The sequence below is a fragment of the Phoca vitulina genome, unplaced genomic scaffold (genome assembly GCF_004348235.1).
Source record: "Phoca vitulina isolate PV1807 unplaced genomic scaffold, GSC_HSeal_1.0 scaffold7, whole genome shotgun sequence".
Taxonomy (NCBI): Eukaryota; Metazoa; Chordata; class Mammalia; order Carnivora; family Phocidae; genus Phoca; species Phoca vitulina.
The window spans coordinates 22,847,242-22,862,585 of NW_022589710.1; the positions used below are offsets into that span (position 1 = coordinate 22,847,242).

General features: G+C 35.0%; 1 pseudogene; it reads left to right on the forward strand.

The window, feature by feature from the left end:
• The first annotated feature begins 6,895 nt into the window (after positions 1-6,895).
• LOC116632635 lies at positions 6,896-8,224 on the forward strand (annotated as a pseudogene).
• The last annotated feature ends 7,120 nt before the right edge of the window (positions 8,225-15,344 follow it).

A 15,344-nucleotide genomic window follows, 5' to 3' on the forward strand; every position in this document is an offset into this window, starting at 1 on the left:
AAGCTATTCTAAATTTTTCTGTCCTCTTTGTAGTTTCTAGAATGCTATTATTATCTCTTCTTTTCCCTGATTTCTTATTGGTATAAGCCTTTATTTTGTATTGCCATTTTTTTGTGGCGTTTTGGGAAGAGGGAGGGAAAAGTACATAAAATCAATATGCTAGATTAACTGCAGGTAATGTTTATATTATGTAGGCCAAAATGAAGTGGAACTTTATAGGTATAAATATCTATAACATTTTAAAAAAAAACAGCAACAAGTAAGTGCTAGTATGATTTTTTTAATTTTTTTTATTATGTTATGTTAGTCACCATACATTACATCATTAGTTTTTGATGTAGTGTTCCATGATTCATTGTTTGTGCATAACACCCAGTGCTCCATGCAGTACGTGCCCTCTTTAATACCCAACACCAGGCTAACCCATCCCCCCACCCCCCTCCCCTCTAGAACCCTCAGTTTGTTTCTCAGAGTCCATAGTCTCTTATGGTTCGTCTCCCCCTCCGATTTCCCTCCCTTCAAGTGCTAATATGATTTTAACTCACTTAAACCACACTGCTACCAACTTCGACAATGCTGCTGCTGACATTTGTTGAGAACAAGCAGTGACTTATGTTAGGCTACTGAGGTAAACTAAGTTAGTGTTCATTAACTGGCAAAACTATAGAATAAGACAGGCTGACAAAACAATTTGTGCTGATAAATTGTGTACTTATTTGCAAGGCTGGCATAAATAATCTTATTTTTTCAAGGTGCAAACAATAGATAGCAGGAGACCATTAGATGTCATGCCAAGTAGAGGGCCAACAGAGCAATACAGCATCCTCAGGGCTTATTGCGTGAGGACCATTAATTTACATTTTCTCGTGTGTGGGCTCATGTCTAAGAGAAATTCAAAGTCCAGTTTCAGTAATTTTCAATGATAAAATAGTAATTGTTGAAAGGAACAGGTCTAAATGTCTTTGTGCTATTATTTAGGGAAAAAACCCTTTAAGTTCATAAAATTAATGTATTTTCCTCTGAGTTCTAATATAAACCAAGAACAATCATTTTGAGAAGATATTTGTTCAGTCATCAATCGCTATTTTTCATTGATTGGCCCTAATTTTAAAATAGATTCTTTTACATCACTACATCAAAAACTAATGATGTAATGTATGGTGATTAACATAACATAATAAAAAAAAGAAAAAGAAAAAATAAATAAAAATAAAATAGATTCTTTTATTTTTTTAATTTTTAATTTTTAATTTTTTTAAAGATTTTATTTATTTATTTGACAGAGAGAGAGCAGCGAGAGAGGGAACACAAGCAGGGGGGGTGGGAGAGGGAGAAGTAGGCTCCCCGTGGAGCAGGGAGCCCGATGTGGGGCTCAATCCCAGGACCCCGGGATCATGACTTGAGCCGAAGGCAGACGCTTATGACTGAGCCACCCAGGCACCCCAAAAATAAAATAGATTCTTTTAGATAGAAAATTCATTATTTGTCAAGCTCAGATTTTAAAAAATATTCACTTAAGTAACTCCTACTGCCATATTCAGGAATGCTTGTATGTGGTAAAACATTAAAATATTTGAAACACGAGAATATTATAACTGTGGTTGAATGCGCTAATGGAAACTATAAGAATTAAAGTAATGCCCCCATATGTTAATACACAATCACAGAGTTATATGGGAGTTTGAACTTTATCATTAATTAGAAAATGAATATAGAATCTATTGCAGATTAGATTAAAAGGAAACTACTCAAACTTGAATATAAAAAGTGTCCTTAATTTCATCCTGTAAAATAGTTCCATCATTCTGAACATGTTATTAATGAAAACATTTTAAATAAAAATACAAATTTCCATTTTATTTCTCAATCCTTTGATGCAAAAAAAGATAAAACATCTGGGTAGATATGGAATACAGAACATTGGATGTCACACCCACTGAGTTTCATATTGAGATTTATGGGCTGTGTCTCAATTCTGCGGGAAGGCTGAATTCTATTCTAGTATTCTACTCTATGATTAATTCTTCATATATGCTCTATAGCCTACTTTTTCTCCACAATTTCCAAGCCTTCTCAGTAGGTCCCATTCAAGTTGTTAGGCCGTTCTTTATTCTTTTAGCAGTTGGCATCTGCTTCTGTTTAAAACATAGTAAGTTCAACTCTCATTTCAAAGTACAACCAATAATATGCTCCAAAATAATGATTGAAGATGTCCAACAGAGACTGCCGAATTTAGACACTTTTCATATAAAGTGAATTTGCTATTTTCATAAGGCAATATTAATGCCTTGATGCTTTCAAAATCCTAACTATAGATGAATACAAAAGAAGACAATACAATATTGGAAGCAAGTTATTATGTAATTCAGAAAATTTTGATAGACTAGAAATACTTACCTACTTCTGGTGCTATTAATAATCAATTTTGTGACCCTAGAGAGTTATTTCATAAATCTAGATCTTGAATTATTCCTCTATAAAAATCACTGAAAAAAAAAGAAATATATGAGTTTTTATCAGTTTTGTCTGATAAAATCACAGAGAAAAAAAAGTTGAGAATTTATCAGGTTTACCAGATGTCTAATCAGATTTTATTTACTTTGCCAGTTCTAGGTAAATGTTATTTTAAATTATGAATTTACGTCAATCCTAAAGAATATGCATGATTTGTTGTTAAAAAATATGAATACACAAGAGAAATAAGAAAATTCATGAGACACATAACAAAGGGTGTACTTTCACAATCTAACAAATCATTAGGTAAAATGGCTCAGACTCCCCATATTCATAAAAATGTAATTTGTGCTTCTATTCATTTCAAAGCTTTTCTCTTTGAATAGACAACTAATTTTATTCTTCAGTGTATGTTCATCATTAAATCCTTCCTTTAGTTAAATATGTATATGAATATAACAAGAAGGTTTAGTGCTAAAAAAATCGTTTTGGGAGAGAGCAAGATGAAATCTGTTCATTATGAACCATTTATCAAAATTGTGTAGTTTATGTTTAATCTTCCAAGAATAGATCAACTTTTCATCATGACGTAAATCTGTAGTAAAAATTACAGCACTTCACTTACTGATTTTTAAAGGAAAAGTAACCCTTATAAATCAAGTGGCTAGGCTATAAAAATTTGGTAGAGCAAAGTGGTTTTTAAAATCCTGATTTGCTACACAAATTTAAAACACCACAACTCTCTCTTAAACTCTGATAATTGCATTTCACATGCTCCTTTTCCAAAATATATTCCCCAATATTGTTGGTAGTGAGATTGAGGAGACCCAGATATGTAATATTAATTTAAAATTATGTTATATTCAAAGCATTGGAATTGATTAAAGAATGGAGATATTGAAGAAACCAAACTTAATACAACGTTATTATTGGCCTCTATCTTCACATCATGGAAGAAATTAGTTCTTTTTTTTTAATTTATAATTTTAGTAAATTTAGTATAAAAAACAAACATCTATGAGTGTTCCTTTTAAGATATAAAATATTCCTTTGATATTAAAAAAACACAATTATGCACTTATGAGTTTACACATATATATATACTATTTCTGGGGACATATACCCTGAACCATGTATGGTGTTTGCCTGTAGGCTGGGGAAAGACCTACTTTTCATTAGGTTTTGTTTTTGTTCTATTTTAATGTATTTTGTTCATGGTATGTATTACTTTCTAAATCCATTTTGCTTAGGTGTAATTTACCATAGTAAAGCACAATCAAGTAAAATGTATAGATCCAGGTGGATTTTTCACAAATAACATACAACTTCATAACCTCATTCTTCAATCAAGCAACTGCTGATCTTACTTACATCACTATGGGTTTTTTTGTCTCTTCTAAAACTTTACATAAATAGAATTGTTTTTGCCTTCATTCACTCTGCATAATGGTTTTTGAGATTCATTAATTTTGTTACCTGTATCAGGTAGTGTGTTCTTTTTTAATGCTTGCTGTGTTGTATTCCATTGAATAAATATACCACAATCAGTTTAACCATTCACCTGTTGATGGATATATGGGCTGTCTCTAGTTTACGGCTCCTATGAACAAATTTATATGAACACGAGGAGTTATTGTAGAGTTGTATGTTTTTATTTCTCCTGGTAAAATACCTGGAGTAGGAGTGTATAATAAGTGTATTTTAATGTTATAAGACATTGGAAATCAATGTTAAAAGTGACCATACCATTTTGTATTTCTATCAAAAATATCTGAGAATTCCATTTGCTCCATATCTTCACCAATACTTGGTATTGTCAACGTTTTTTTTTTTAATCTTAGCTTTTCAGGTGTGTGTGTCTACAGTAATATATCATTGGGTTTTATTTTGCATTTTCCTAATAACTAAAGATATTGAGCATCTTTTGCCCATTTTTGTTTGGTTATTTGTTTTCTAATTATTATAAGAGGTTTTTATACATTTTGATAATAAGCCCTTTGCATTATTAAGTAATGTAAATATATCCTGTCATTTGGCTTTCTTTTTCACTTTGTAATGTTTCCTTTTGAAGAGGGTTTTTAAATGAAGTTCAATTTATTGTTTTTTGTTTTTGTTTTTGTTTTCACATGGGGGGGGTTTTGTCCTAAAACACTTTGGCTGACATCTCATTCACAATGAATTTCTCTTATGTTTTCTTCTAGAATTTTATAGTTTTAGGTTTTTATTTAGGCCTATGGTCCATTTTGAGTTAATTTGTCACATTTTATGAGGTAGGGACTAAAGTTCTTTTCTTTTTTCATAGACATATCCAGGTGTTCTAGCACAGTGTGTGGAAAATTCAATCTTCCTAAATTGAATTACATTGGCATCTTAAATCAATTGATCACTTACATGTGTGTCTATTTATGGATTCTATTCTGTGATATTGATTTTGTTTCTAGGCTTATGCCTATATGATACACTGTTTAATTCTGTATCATTACAGTATGTCTTGCAATAAAATAGTATACACCCTTTGACTTTGTTCTATTGTTTTAAAATTGCCTTGGCTATTCTGGGATCTTTCCATTTTCACATAAATTTTGAATTAGTTATGTAAACAAGCATGTTTGCAAATAAGGATGGTTTTATTTCTTCCTTTCCAATCTATATGACTTCCACTATATTGTTTACCTTCTTGTATTGACAAGGATTTTCAGTACAATATTGAATAAAAGTAATGGGAGCAAATTTTTTCACATTTTCCTGATTTCCTTGATTTTAGAGATTAGAAGCCAATCTTTCACCATTAAATATGATGTTATTTCTGTTTTATAAGAAATGTTTAAATTTCACCTAAGTTTTACAATTTATTTGATAAATATTCCCCTCTTATCTATTTAATGTCTGAGGATTAGAGGGTTAACAGTGATGCCCCCTCAACTTGACAATGTTTTTCTCATGGATCACAGTCATGCATTGATTATTATAACAAGTGTGGAAATAGCTGTTTCTTGAACTTCATTGTTAGACGCACATTTAGATTTGCTTGTCTTCTTGTTTTTTGATCTTTATCAAAATAAATACCTTTTCTTATCCACTAATATTCCTTTAACTGAAGCATACTTTGATATTAATAAAGCCACTTCAGCTTTGTAATGATTAGTGTTTGCATGCTACAACTTTTTCCCATTCTTTTACTTTTTACCTATCTATGTCTTTCTATTTAAACTCTAGATATTTTTAATATCATATTGTTGAGTCTTCCCTTGTGTTTATATTTTAGTATGCATTTACCTTATTTGTAACTCTTCATTCACTTAAGCAGATATATTTTCTAACTAGAATCATTTGTCTTCAGCCTAAAGTACTTATTATTTTATAGTATAGGTCTATTTTTAAAAATATATCTTTCTCCTTTTACTTATTCATTGCCAAATACTCCATATCTATTCACAATAGAGAATCATGGTAAAAGAACAAAAATCTTGTGTACCGACCACAACCAATATTAAAAATTTAAATAATATATTTTGTGGATAGAATGAAGCAATAAAAAAATACTCAAATTCGTTTATCCATTTTCTAGCTAATAGATTTTTAAGTTGATTCTTTCTTTCCCTCCTCTCCCTCTAGCAAATATTGATATAACGAATATTCTTGTGAATAGTTCTTTGTACAGATGATTTTAAGCTTCTCTAAAGTGTATACTTTGAGTAAAACTGTAGAACAAAGGCTTAGGTACATCTTTAAAACTTTTATTCATTGCCTAGTTGATTATAAGGCCATTTTACCAATTCTATGCACACTTGGGGTGGAATTAGGGATTAGTATACAGAGTTGCTACAATATATTATATAAAAGGTCCAGTTTTCAACAAAGTTTAGATAACATAGAAAGAAATAGAAAAGAGTGACCCATTTGATAGGGGAAAAAAAAAAGACAGTAGAAACTGCTTTTGAGGGGGCCCAGGTGATGGGCTTAGCAAGAAAGACTTCTAAGAAGCTACTTGAAATATGTTCAAAGAATTAAAGGCAACCATACCAAAAGAAAATAAAGGAAAGTGTGGTGAAATTATTTCATCAAATAGAGAACATCAAAAAGCAGATAGAAATTATTAAATAATTAACAAATCAAAATTTTAGAATGAAATTCCAGAATTCCTAGAATTTTATATCCAAAATTTTTAAAAATTACTAAAGGAATCAACAATAAATTGGAGATAGCAGAAGAAAAAAAAAACATTAAACTTGAAGATATATCAATAGATATTATACAATCTAAATGGAAAGGAAAAATAATAAAGAAAAAATAAGCAGTGCCTCAGAAAAATGTGGAATCGTCATCAGGCGCAAGATTGTACATATACCAGAGGACAAAAGAACCATAAGGAGAAAAGAGAGAGGAAAAAGAGGGGAAAAAGCGATGACAATGTAAAAATAAAAAACAAAAATAAAAAGAGATGCCTGAGTGCATCTCTATCTACATTAGCTATGCTGGTGTCCAGATTGGCAATGCCTGCTGGGAGATCTATTGCCTGGAACATGGCACCTAACCCAGATGCCAAGTGACAAGATGCCAGATTCCAAGTGACAAGACCATTGGAGGAGGAGATGACTCCTTCAACACCTTCTTCAGTGAGACAGGTGCTGGCAAGCATGTGTCCAGGGCAGTGTTTGTAGACTTGGAACCAATGGTCATTGATGAAGTTCACATTGGCACCTACGGCCAGCTCTTCCACCCTGAGCAGCTCATCATAGGCAAGGAGGATGCTGCCAAAAACTGTGCCCCAGAGCACTACACCATTGGCAAGGAGATTATTGACCTTGTCTTGGATCAAATTTAAAAACCAGCCAACCAGTGCACAGGTCTTTAGGGATTCTTGGTTTTCCACAGCTTTGCAGGGGAAATTGGTTCTGGGTTTACTTCCCTGCTGATGGAATGTCTCTCTTTCGATTATGGCAAGAAATCCAAGCTGGAGTTCTCCATTTACCCATCCCCTCAGATTTCCACAGCTGTAGTTGAGCCCTGCAACTCCATCCTCACTAACCACACCACCCTGGAGCATTCTGTGCCTTCACGGTAGACAATGAGGCCATCCAGACATCTGTCATAGAAACCTTAATATTGAACGCCCAACCTATACTAACTTAAATAGGTGATAGGTCAAATTGTGTCCTCTATCATAGCTTCCCTCAGATTTGATGGAGTCCTAAATGTTGATCTGACAGAATTTCAGACCAATCTGGTCCCCTGTCCCCACATCCACTTCCCTCTAGTCACATATGCTCCTGTCATCTCTGCAGAGAAAGCCTACCGTGAACAACTTTCTGTAGCAGAGATCACCAGTGTATGCTTTGAGCCAGCCAACCAGATGATGAAATATGCCCCTCACCATGGTAAATACATGGCTTCCTGCCCATTGTACCATGATAACGTGGTTCCCAAAGATGTCAATGCTGCCACCACCACAATCAAGACCAAATGCAGCATCCAGTTTGTGGATTGGTGTCCCACTGGCTTCAAAGTTGGTGTTAATTACCAGCCTCCTACTAGTACGTGTTGGAAACCTGACCACAATACAGGAAGCTGTATGCATGCTGAGGAACAACACAGCCATTGCTGAGGCTTGGGATGGCCTGGACCACATGTTTAACCTGATATATGCCAAACATACCTTTGTTCACTGGTATGTGGGTGAGGGGAGTTTTTGGGGGCCCGGAAGGACATGGCTGCCCTCGAGAAGGACTATGAGGAGGTTGGTGTGGATTCTGAAGGAGAGAAATACTAATTACCGTTCCTTTCAGTCCTGCAACACGTCACACTCAGAACTTTAGCTTCAACATTAGCTGACAAGCATTAAAGCTTTCTAGTTGGATTATCTTCACTTTTCACTGAAATCATGTCTTACTTTTCCATGCATACCTGTAAGATTTTTCCATTATGTCTCAAAGTAAAGGCTTTAAGGAAGAAAAAAAAATAGATGAAAAGGGTACATTTTCCAACTCAATCTATGAGGCCAATAGTACCCTGATGTCAAAACAGATAAACACAAAAAAGGAAACTAAAAATTAATGTTTCTTTAGACTATGTATGTGAAAAATCCTCAGAGTACTAGAAAACTAAATCTAACTAAATCTAACTAAAGTAACATATAAAAGGATTATAAACTAGGACCCAGTAGGGAGGCACCTGGGTGGCTCAGTTAAGCGTCTGCCTTTGGCTCAGGTCATGATCTCAGGGTCCTGGGATCGAGCCCCGCATTGGGCTCTCTGCTCAGCAGGGAGTTTGCTTCTCCCTCTGTGCCCTCTCTCTCAAATAAATAAATAAAATCTTAACAACAACAACAACAACAAAAACACAAAACCATAACCCAGTAGGATTCATCCCAGGAATCTAAGGTTGGCTTAACATCCAAATATCAATGAATGTAATACACATTTTAGTAAAGTAGTGGCCTTATGAAGAGGTCCTATAATGCCCTGTAGTGTAATGTCCTCTGTTCACCAGACCTGGTGCTTTTTAGGGGTGTCTAAGTGTGTTGCATGTGCCCTACTATTGTGGTTGAGTCATGTTTGCCTTCAGTCCAGTTATCTGCAATAGTTCTCTTTGCCTGTTGTAGGCAGGGTTTGGTTTCTGTGTTGTTAGTGGGTCAGTCTGGGGCTGCCTTGAACTTGAGTTGAGTCAGCCCAGGCATTTAGCAGAGCTGCAGTAGCATTGAACTGCAGGGGGCACTCTCCCTTTGTTATCCCTGAGAAGCTTTCATTGGTGGGTGGGGCTGCAGTCAGACCAGTTATCTGCCTCCAGCCCACTGCTGGGGCTGTAGTGAAACTGGTGCATATGGTTATCTTCCCCTCTCCTCAGGGCAGGAGTCACTTTGGAGAGGTGCTTGTCCCTGTCAGGACTGCTTGCATACTACCAGGCTTATGGCACCATTTTGGTTGGACTCTTGCCAAAGGTGTATTAAAGGGCATGTCCTCAGAAAATTACAGGGGTCGAGTGTGAAGTGCCAGCAAGTTCCTCCCAGGTCCACTGTGGGAAGGGACCTGCAAACACCTGGGAAAACTCCTTCCAAGGACGGCTGAGTTGGAGCAGGCAGATTCACAGAAGTACCTGGGGGCTGGGCACTGTTAGCAAGCTAGGTGCAGAGTGTTGGCACTGTGCTGGTTCCTGCAGGTGTCCATATATGCAGGCTGGGAGGCAGGGGTGAGAAATGGTACCCACCCTCTCTTCTGTTCCTGGAGAAGTCTCTCAAAGAACCTAGCCCTTCCAGCCCACATAGTGAGATTAGTAAATAAATCTCCTTCCTGTATACCCTAGGTATTTTTCAAACTGTTCTTTCTATGCTATATCTCAGCCCGCTGTTCACTGTGCTATCTCTTTAAGGGTGGAAACTCAGTTTCCTATTACCCTTTGGTTGTCCCAGAGCTGAGCCCACTGATTTTTTATAGGTGTTAATCCCCACTGATTATAAAAACTCATGAAGCCAGGCCCCTCTGGCCTTCAAAGCCAAATATTGTGGGGGATTACTCTTCCCAGTGTGGTTCCCCCTACCCTCCCCCAATGCCTGGGCTGCCCTGTATGGGGGTCAGCTTGTCTCCCATCCCCACACCCCTGGTGTCCCTCCCTCCTACAAATGTCCCATGGGTATGTTTAGCTCCTGACCATCTCTGTCTTTTTTACTCTCTTCGGTGTAGTCTCTTCTCTACATTTAACTGTGGAAAATCTGTTCTGCTAATCTTCAGGTTGTTTTCTGGGTGTGAAAGGATGTTCTGTGTACTTGTTTCTCATTTATATAGATTTCAAATTTCATACCAGTACAAAGATGGAATTTCTAGTTTTAACTGGATCATATTCCATTCTTCGAAAATCCTTAAACTCAATTCTGCAGTCAGTTACAAGCAAAATGTCTTACCGGTATAAAGATTTTAAGTGCTTACAACTCTAAATTTAAGCTTCAGGCCTCTAGTGTTAAATGTCTGTAATTCATGCCAAGTGTCAGAATCACTGTAATGAGAAACAGTGAGACATAGTGCCGTTGTTACATGTCATCTGTGGAGTACCAAAAATATCTTCAATGTCAGTGTTAATGCTATAATTGCAGGGGCCATTGGTGACATGTTAGAGTCAATACTTTAATCTGAAGAGGCCATCATCATTAATCGGTTGTACTCACAGGCTAAGAAATGGCTCCATTTTCATAGCTTAAAATCAAAGTGTATTTGCAGTCTTTGTGTAAGTTCTAAGCCTTTCTTTTAAAAGTCATTGACTAAGCCTTATTTTCATGATGAGTTCAGCATGAAAGCAGAAGCAAGAGTAATTTCATACTCTTAATGACTTTTTTCTTTAATACTTAAACAGGAATTATTGCTTTTTAAAGGACCCTTTGCTTTTATATTAAAATTTGTTAAGCTCAAACATTAGTACTTCATTAAACTGTTTTTGAGTTTTCTAATATAATAAGGTCTAATGGCTTAATTTAATTAAGCAAACATAACATTTAGCAGGCATGCTGTATTTTCTCCAAACTACTGATTTTCAATCTTTAAATTCTTGAGGGATAGTAGTTCTGCATTCAGATCTTTTACCACATAACATCTTGCACCATATAATTAAAACGTTTGCATTTGTTTCCAGATAAAGTACCTGATTTAGGCCTCCTTCTTTCCCCTGATAATAGAGATGTAAATTGAAAGAAAGCAGTCTAGAACTAGTGAAAATTTGAAATAGCCCCTATGGAGATTTGAAAGGGGGATCAATTAGGACTAAATAAAAGGATTTGCAATTAGAGAACAGGTTGCAGAAGCTACAGCTCCTACATTTGTAGCAGAACCAATCGCTAAGACTGTGGGATAGTTGTTTTCGCTCTCAAAGCAATCCTCAATGTCACAATAACGTGATAAAAACAAGAGGATAGATGCAAGGGATTTTTATGAATAAACAGTACTTGATGATCTGTTGGAGTAAGAATCAGGACTGTCTAGGATGACTCCAGGGTTTCTGTCTTGGGGATTGCATGGATCATAATGCTTTCCTAACAGAAAGCTCAAGACAAGATGAAAATGTGGTAAGATGCAGAAGATAATTCACCTTCAGTCTCTTGAGGTCATGTTACTTGAGAGGCTTCCAGGTGGAAAGACTATGAAATTCAGGCACTTAAAATCAAAATAAAATGAAATGTGCTCAGTTTGGGCCACTAGTTGTTGAGTAAATGGGGCCTTGACAAAGAACCCTTGTTTCCTTAGGAGTCAGGTTCTTCATCTTAGACGAGGAAAAATAAAAGGAAGTTATTCTGTAGTACACTTATGACACATTCTCAAGAGAATGATGTTGACAGTTCTAGAATCACAGTCTGAAGCAGTTCCTAGAAGATTATTAAATATACAGGGTCTGATGGAAGATCCATACTAGGTTTCTTATCTAACTCCCAAAAATATGTGATATATGGAACTGTTTCATTCAACTGCGCTCAACTATAGAGATTGTTAACAGTTATTTAACTTTTTTTTTTCATTTTTCTAATGGGAATGAAAAACACACATGAAGAAGAGGTATGTCTTCCTATTGGCCAACTCAATTATTCCTCATTTTTGTAACATTTGTCATCTCTGTGAATAGGTTGCCACCTGTGTAATCAGGTAGAAAAAAGTTTTATAATATTAATAGAAATTACACTAATATTTATTGCAATACTGGTATATCAAATATATTTAAATGTTGTGTATTTTAGGCTTTAGGGAGTCATAATTTTACCTGAAAATATCAGACAAAAGCAAAAAGTATCTGTAAAGCCATTCTTTCTGAGAAAGATAGAAAGTAAGAAGTGAAAAACTAGCTCTCCAGTTTCTTTCGCAGAGGTGACCACAAGTAACAATCCTTGTCATTATTTCAGTTCTTGCAAACAAACTCAATAGGGTGAGGGAAAGTTATCCCAGAGAGAACAATGTAACTAATGTAAAAGAAGTAAAAAGCAGGGCACTTGGGTATGGTTTCAGCTCAGGTCATGATCTCAGAGTCCTGAGATTGAACCCCACCTCAAGCCCCAAATGGGGCTCCATGCTCAGTGGGGCATCTGCTTCTCTCCCTCTCCCTGTGCTCTTTCCCCTGCTCATGTGCTCTCGCTCTCTCTCTCTCTCTCCCCCTAAAATAAAAACAAATACATCTTTAAAAAAAAAAGAAGTAAAAAACAAATATAGGAAAGGTAAACATGAAAGACTACCAACTGTTTAAAGCAACAATGTTAACAAATCACTGTGGTGTGGATAACATAACTGACAGTAAAATATATAACAATAGAGGAAAATCAGCCAGAGGAGTTTAAATAGCATTAAAGCAAATGTTTTACATTATACTGGACCTTGTCTGATTTAAGGTACATGGTAATAAGTTATGGATGCCTTTTGTAATTTCTGAAGTAACTAGTAAAATAATGATAATTAAAGTCATAGCAAGTCAAGATAACAGAAGAGATACAATGAAATAATAAAACACATGCAGTTTATACAAAAGAAAACAAGAAAAGGGAAATAAAAAGCCAAATAAAAGATACTGCAAATAGAACAAAATGAGCAAGATTTTATACCCCCACCCATATAAATACACACATATATATATACCTACAATATATATATATACACACAGACATATATGCTATGTAAACATGCTATGCAAGCAAAAACAAAGCTGATTGGGCTGTACTAATATACTATATATTATAATATTTTTAATTTATATTCATATGTAATATTAATATAGCACAAATGGACCTAAAGGTAAAAGGTAAAACAGGAGAGATAAAGAGAAACATTTCATAATGATCGGTAACTTAACAGGAACATATAACATTAATAAATTTATATAAGCTTAATAATATAGCTTTAAAATATATAAACCCAAAAGTGACAAACCTAAAATAAGAAATCAGTAAATCCACAATGTAAGTGGGAGATTTTTAAATATTTCTGTTAGTAACATATAGAAAAAGGAGACAGATACAGCACATTTAAACATCATGATTAACCAATTTGACCTAATTGAGATTACATCCAACATATGCAGAAAAATATATCTTTTTCAAGTGTACCTAAAACATTTATCAAAATATTCTGGACCATGAATCATGTCTCAACACATTTCAGAGGTTGACAATAAGACAGTGTATGTTCAGTGAATACCGTCAAATTAAGTCAGAGCTCACTAAGGAAAAAATAACTAGAATATATCCACATTTGTGGAAATGAATCAGAACACTTCTAACTAACCTATGGGTGAAATAAAAAGACAATCACAAGGGCATTAGAAAATATTTTTAACTCAATGGTGATAAAAATATAGCAGATCAAAATGTTGAGGATGCAGCCAAGGCAATAATTTAAAAAAATGGGAAACTCCCATTCTATAGTCCTAGCATCCACAGATGCACTTCAAGGTTAGAATGTGAGAGACGGTGTGCCTTCAGACACCTTTTTAAAGCAGCTTGGAGGCCGAGCATCTTTAGAAAATATTCCTCGGGTCCCCTTTGCAGGCAAAATTAATATCATTTCCCATATGTTTCATGGTGAAGACCATTGTCTGGCATTTGGCTGAGTCTTCTACCTTACCTTCCCATCAGGTTATTAACTCTGTCACAGGAAATGGAATTGTAAAATAGAACCTTGCCTACTCTGTATTTCACCATGTAAAATCAAATCACACATATCAACAGAATAAAAGTCAATGCTAAATTTCGGATGCCTATGGTTTGAAGACTGAAACTGATATGATTTCAAACTAAGACAATAACGTGTAAAGCTGACCTCCAATCATGGAGCTTAGATGGCTCTCTGAAGACTTCCAATCCCCTCTCTGGACAGATGCAGGGTGCTCTGGAGAATTAATCAGCAAAGAACCAAATGAATCGGTCATTTGAGCCAGGCTGCCTCATAGACTGCTGGCCTTCGAACAAAGTGGCAAGATCAACAAAATCACTCTGTTCCATTTTTATAAATTTAGCCAGAAAGGCTCACTGGTTTTTAAAGAAGTAAGAAGATTAAGATATTTCAAGACACACAGAAATCAAGTGAAAAACATGGAAAAAAAATTCTCTCTGTTCAACGAGGCATAATAAACATCACAATTAATACAAGCATGTTAAATTATCCTTAATCATTAAAATTAACTTATACATTCTTTCCATTTTCTATATTTCAAATTACTTCAACTTTAATTAGCACCAGTATTATTTTCTCTTAATCACTTTCATAAAAATGAAAGTTATCTCTAAAGGAGTCTGTTACGGGTTCCCTTAAATCCCCAATCATATTTCATTTGTTAGGCAAATATTAACTTGATTGATAAACATCAGACAATCCTTATTTTCCTCTGCGTTTTACAGGATTTCAGAGGGTTTCCAGATACTGGTGTTATTTTCTTCTTAAGATGAGTTTACATTTCAATAATTTAGAAACTAAAGTGTTTATTTCATATCCACATTTGGGTTAGGTGTCCCCACATATTCATGCTAGATAAATTGCATACTTTTAGGTATGACAATAATTTCTGGATAGGAAAACCCAGGTCATCTCACACACAAAAGAAAAATCATGTTTAAACTAATGTTTTTCAAACTGTGGTTCTGAATCCACTTGCATTTGTTATAAATGCTGACACTCTGACCCTACCCCAAACCTACTGAACAAAAAGTAGGGGGAGGATCAGACCCCTGTACTTTTAATAAGCTCCTCAAGTGAATTCTTATGTACACTCCAGTGCATAAGAATATTGGAAACAAATATCTAGAATACAGCATTTTAATTTTATATAAATTATATCCTTAAAAAATACAGTGAACTGACAAATTCAATGTCTAGAGTGGGAATTTCTTTAAAAAATGGAATCTATTTATAAAAAGTTTGGAATAGCATCTGAGTTCT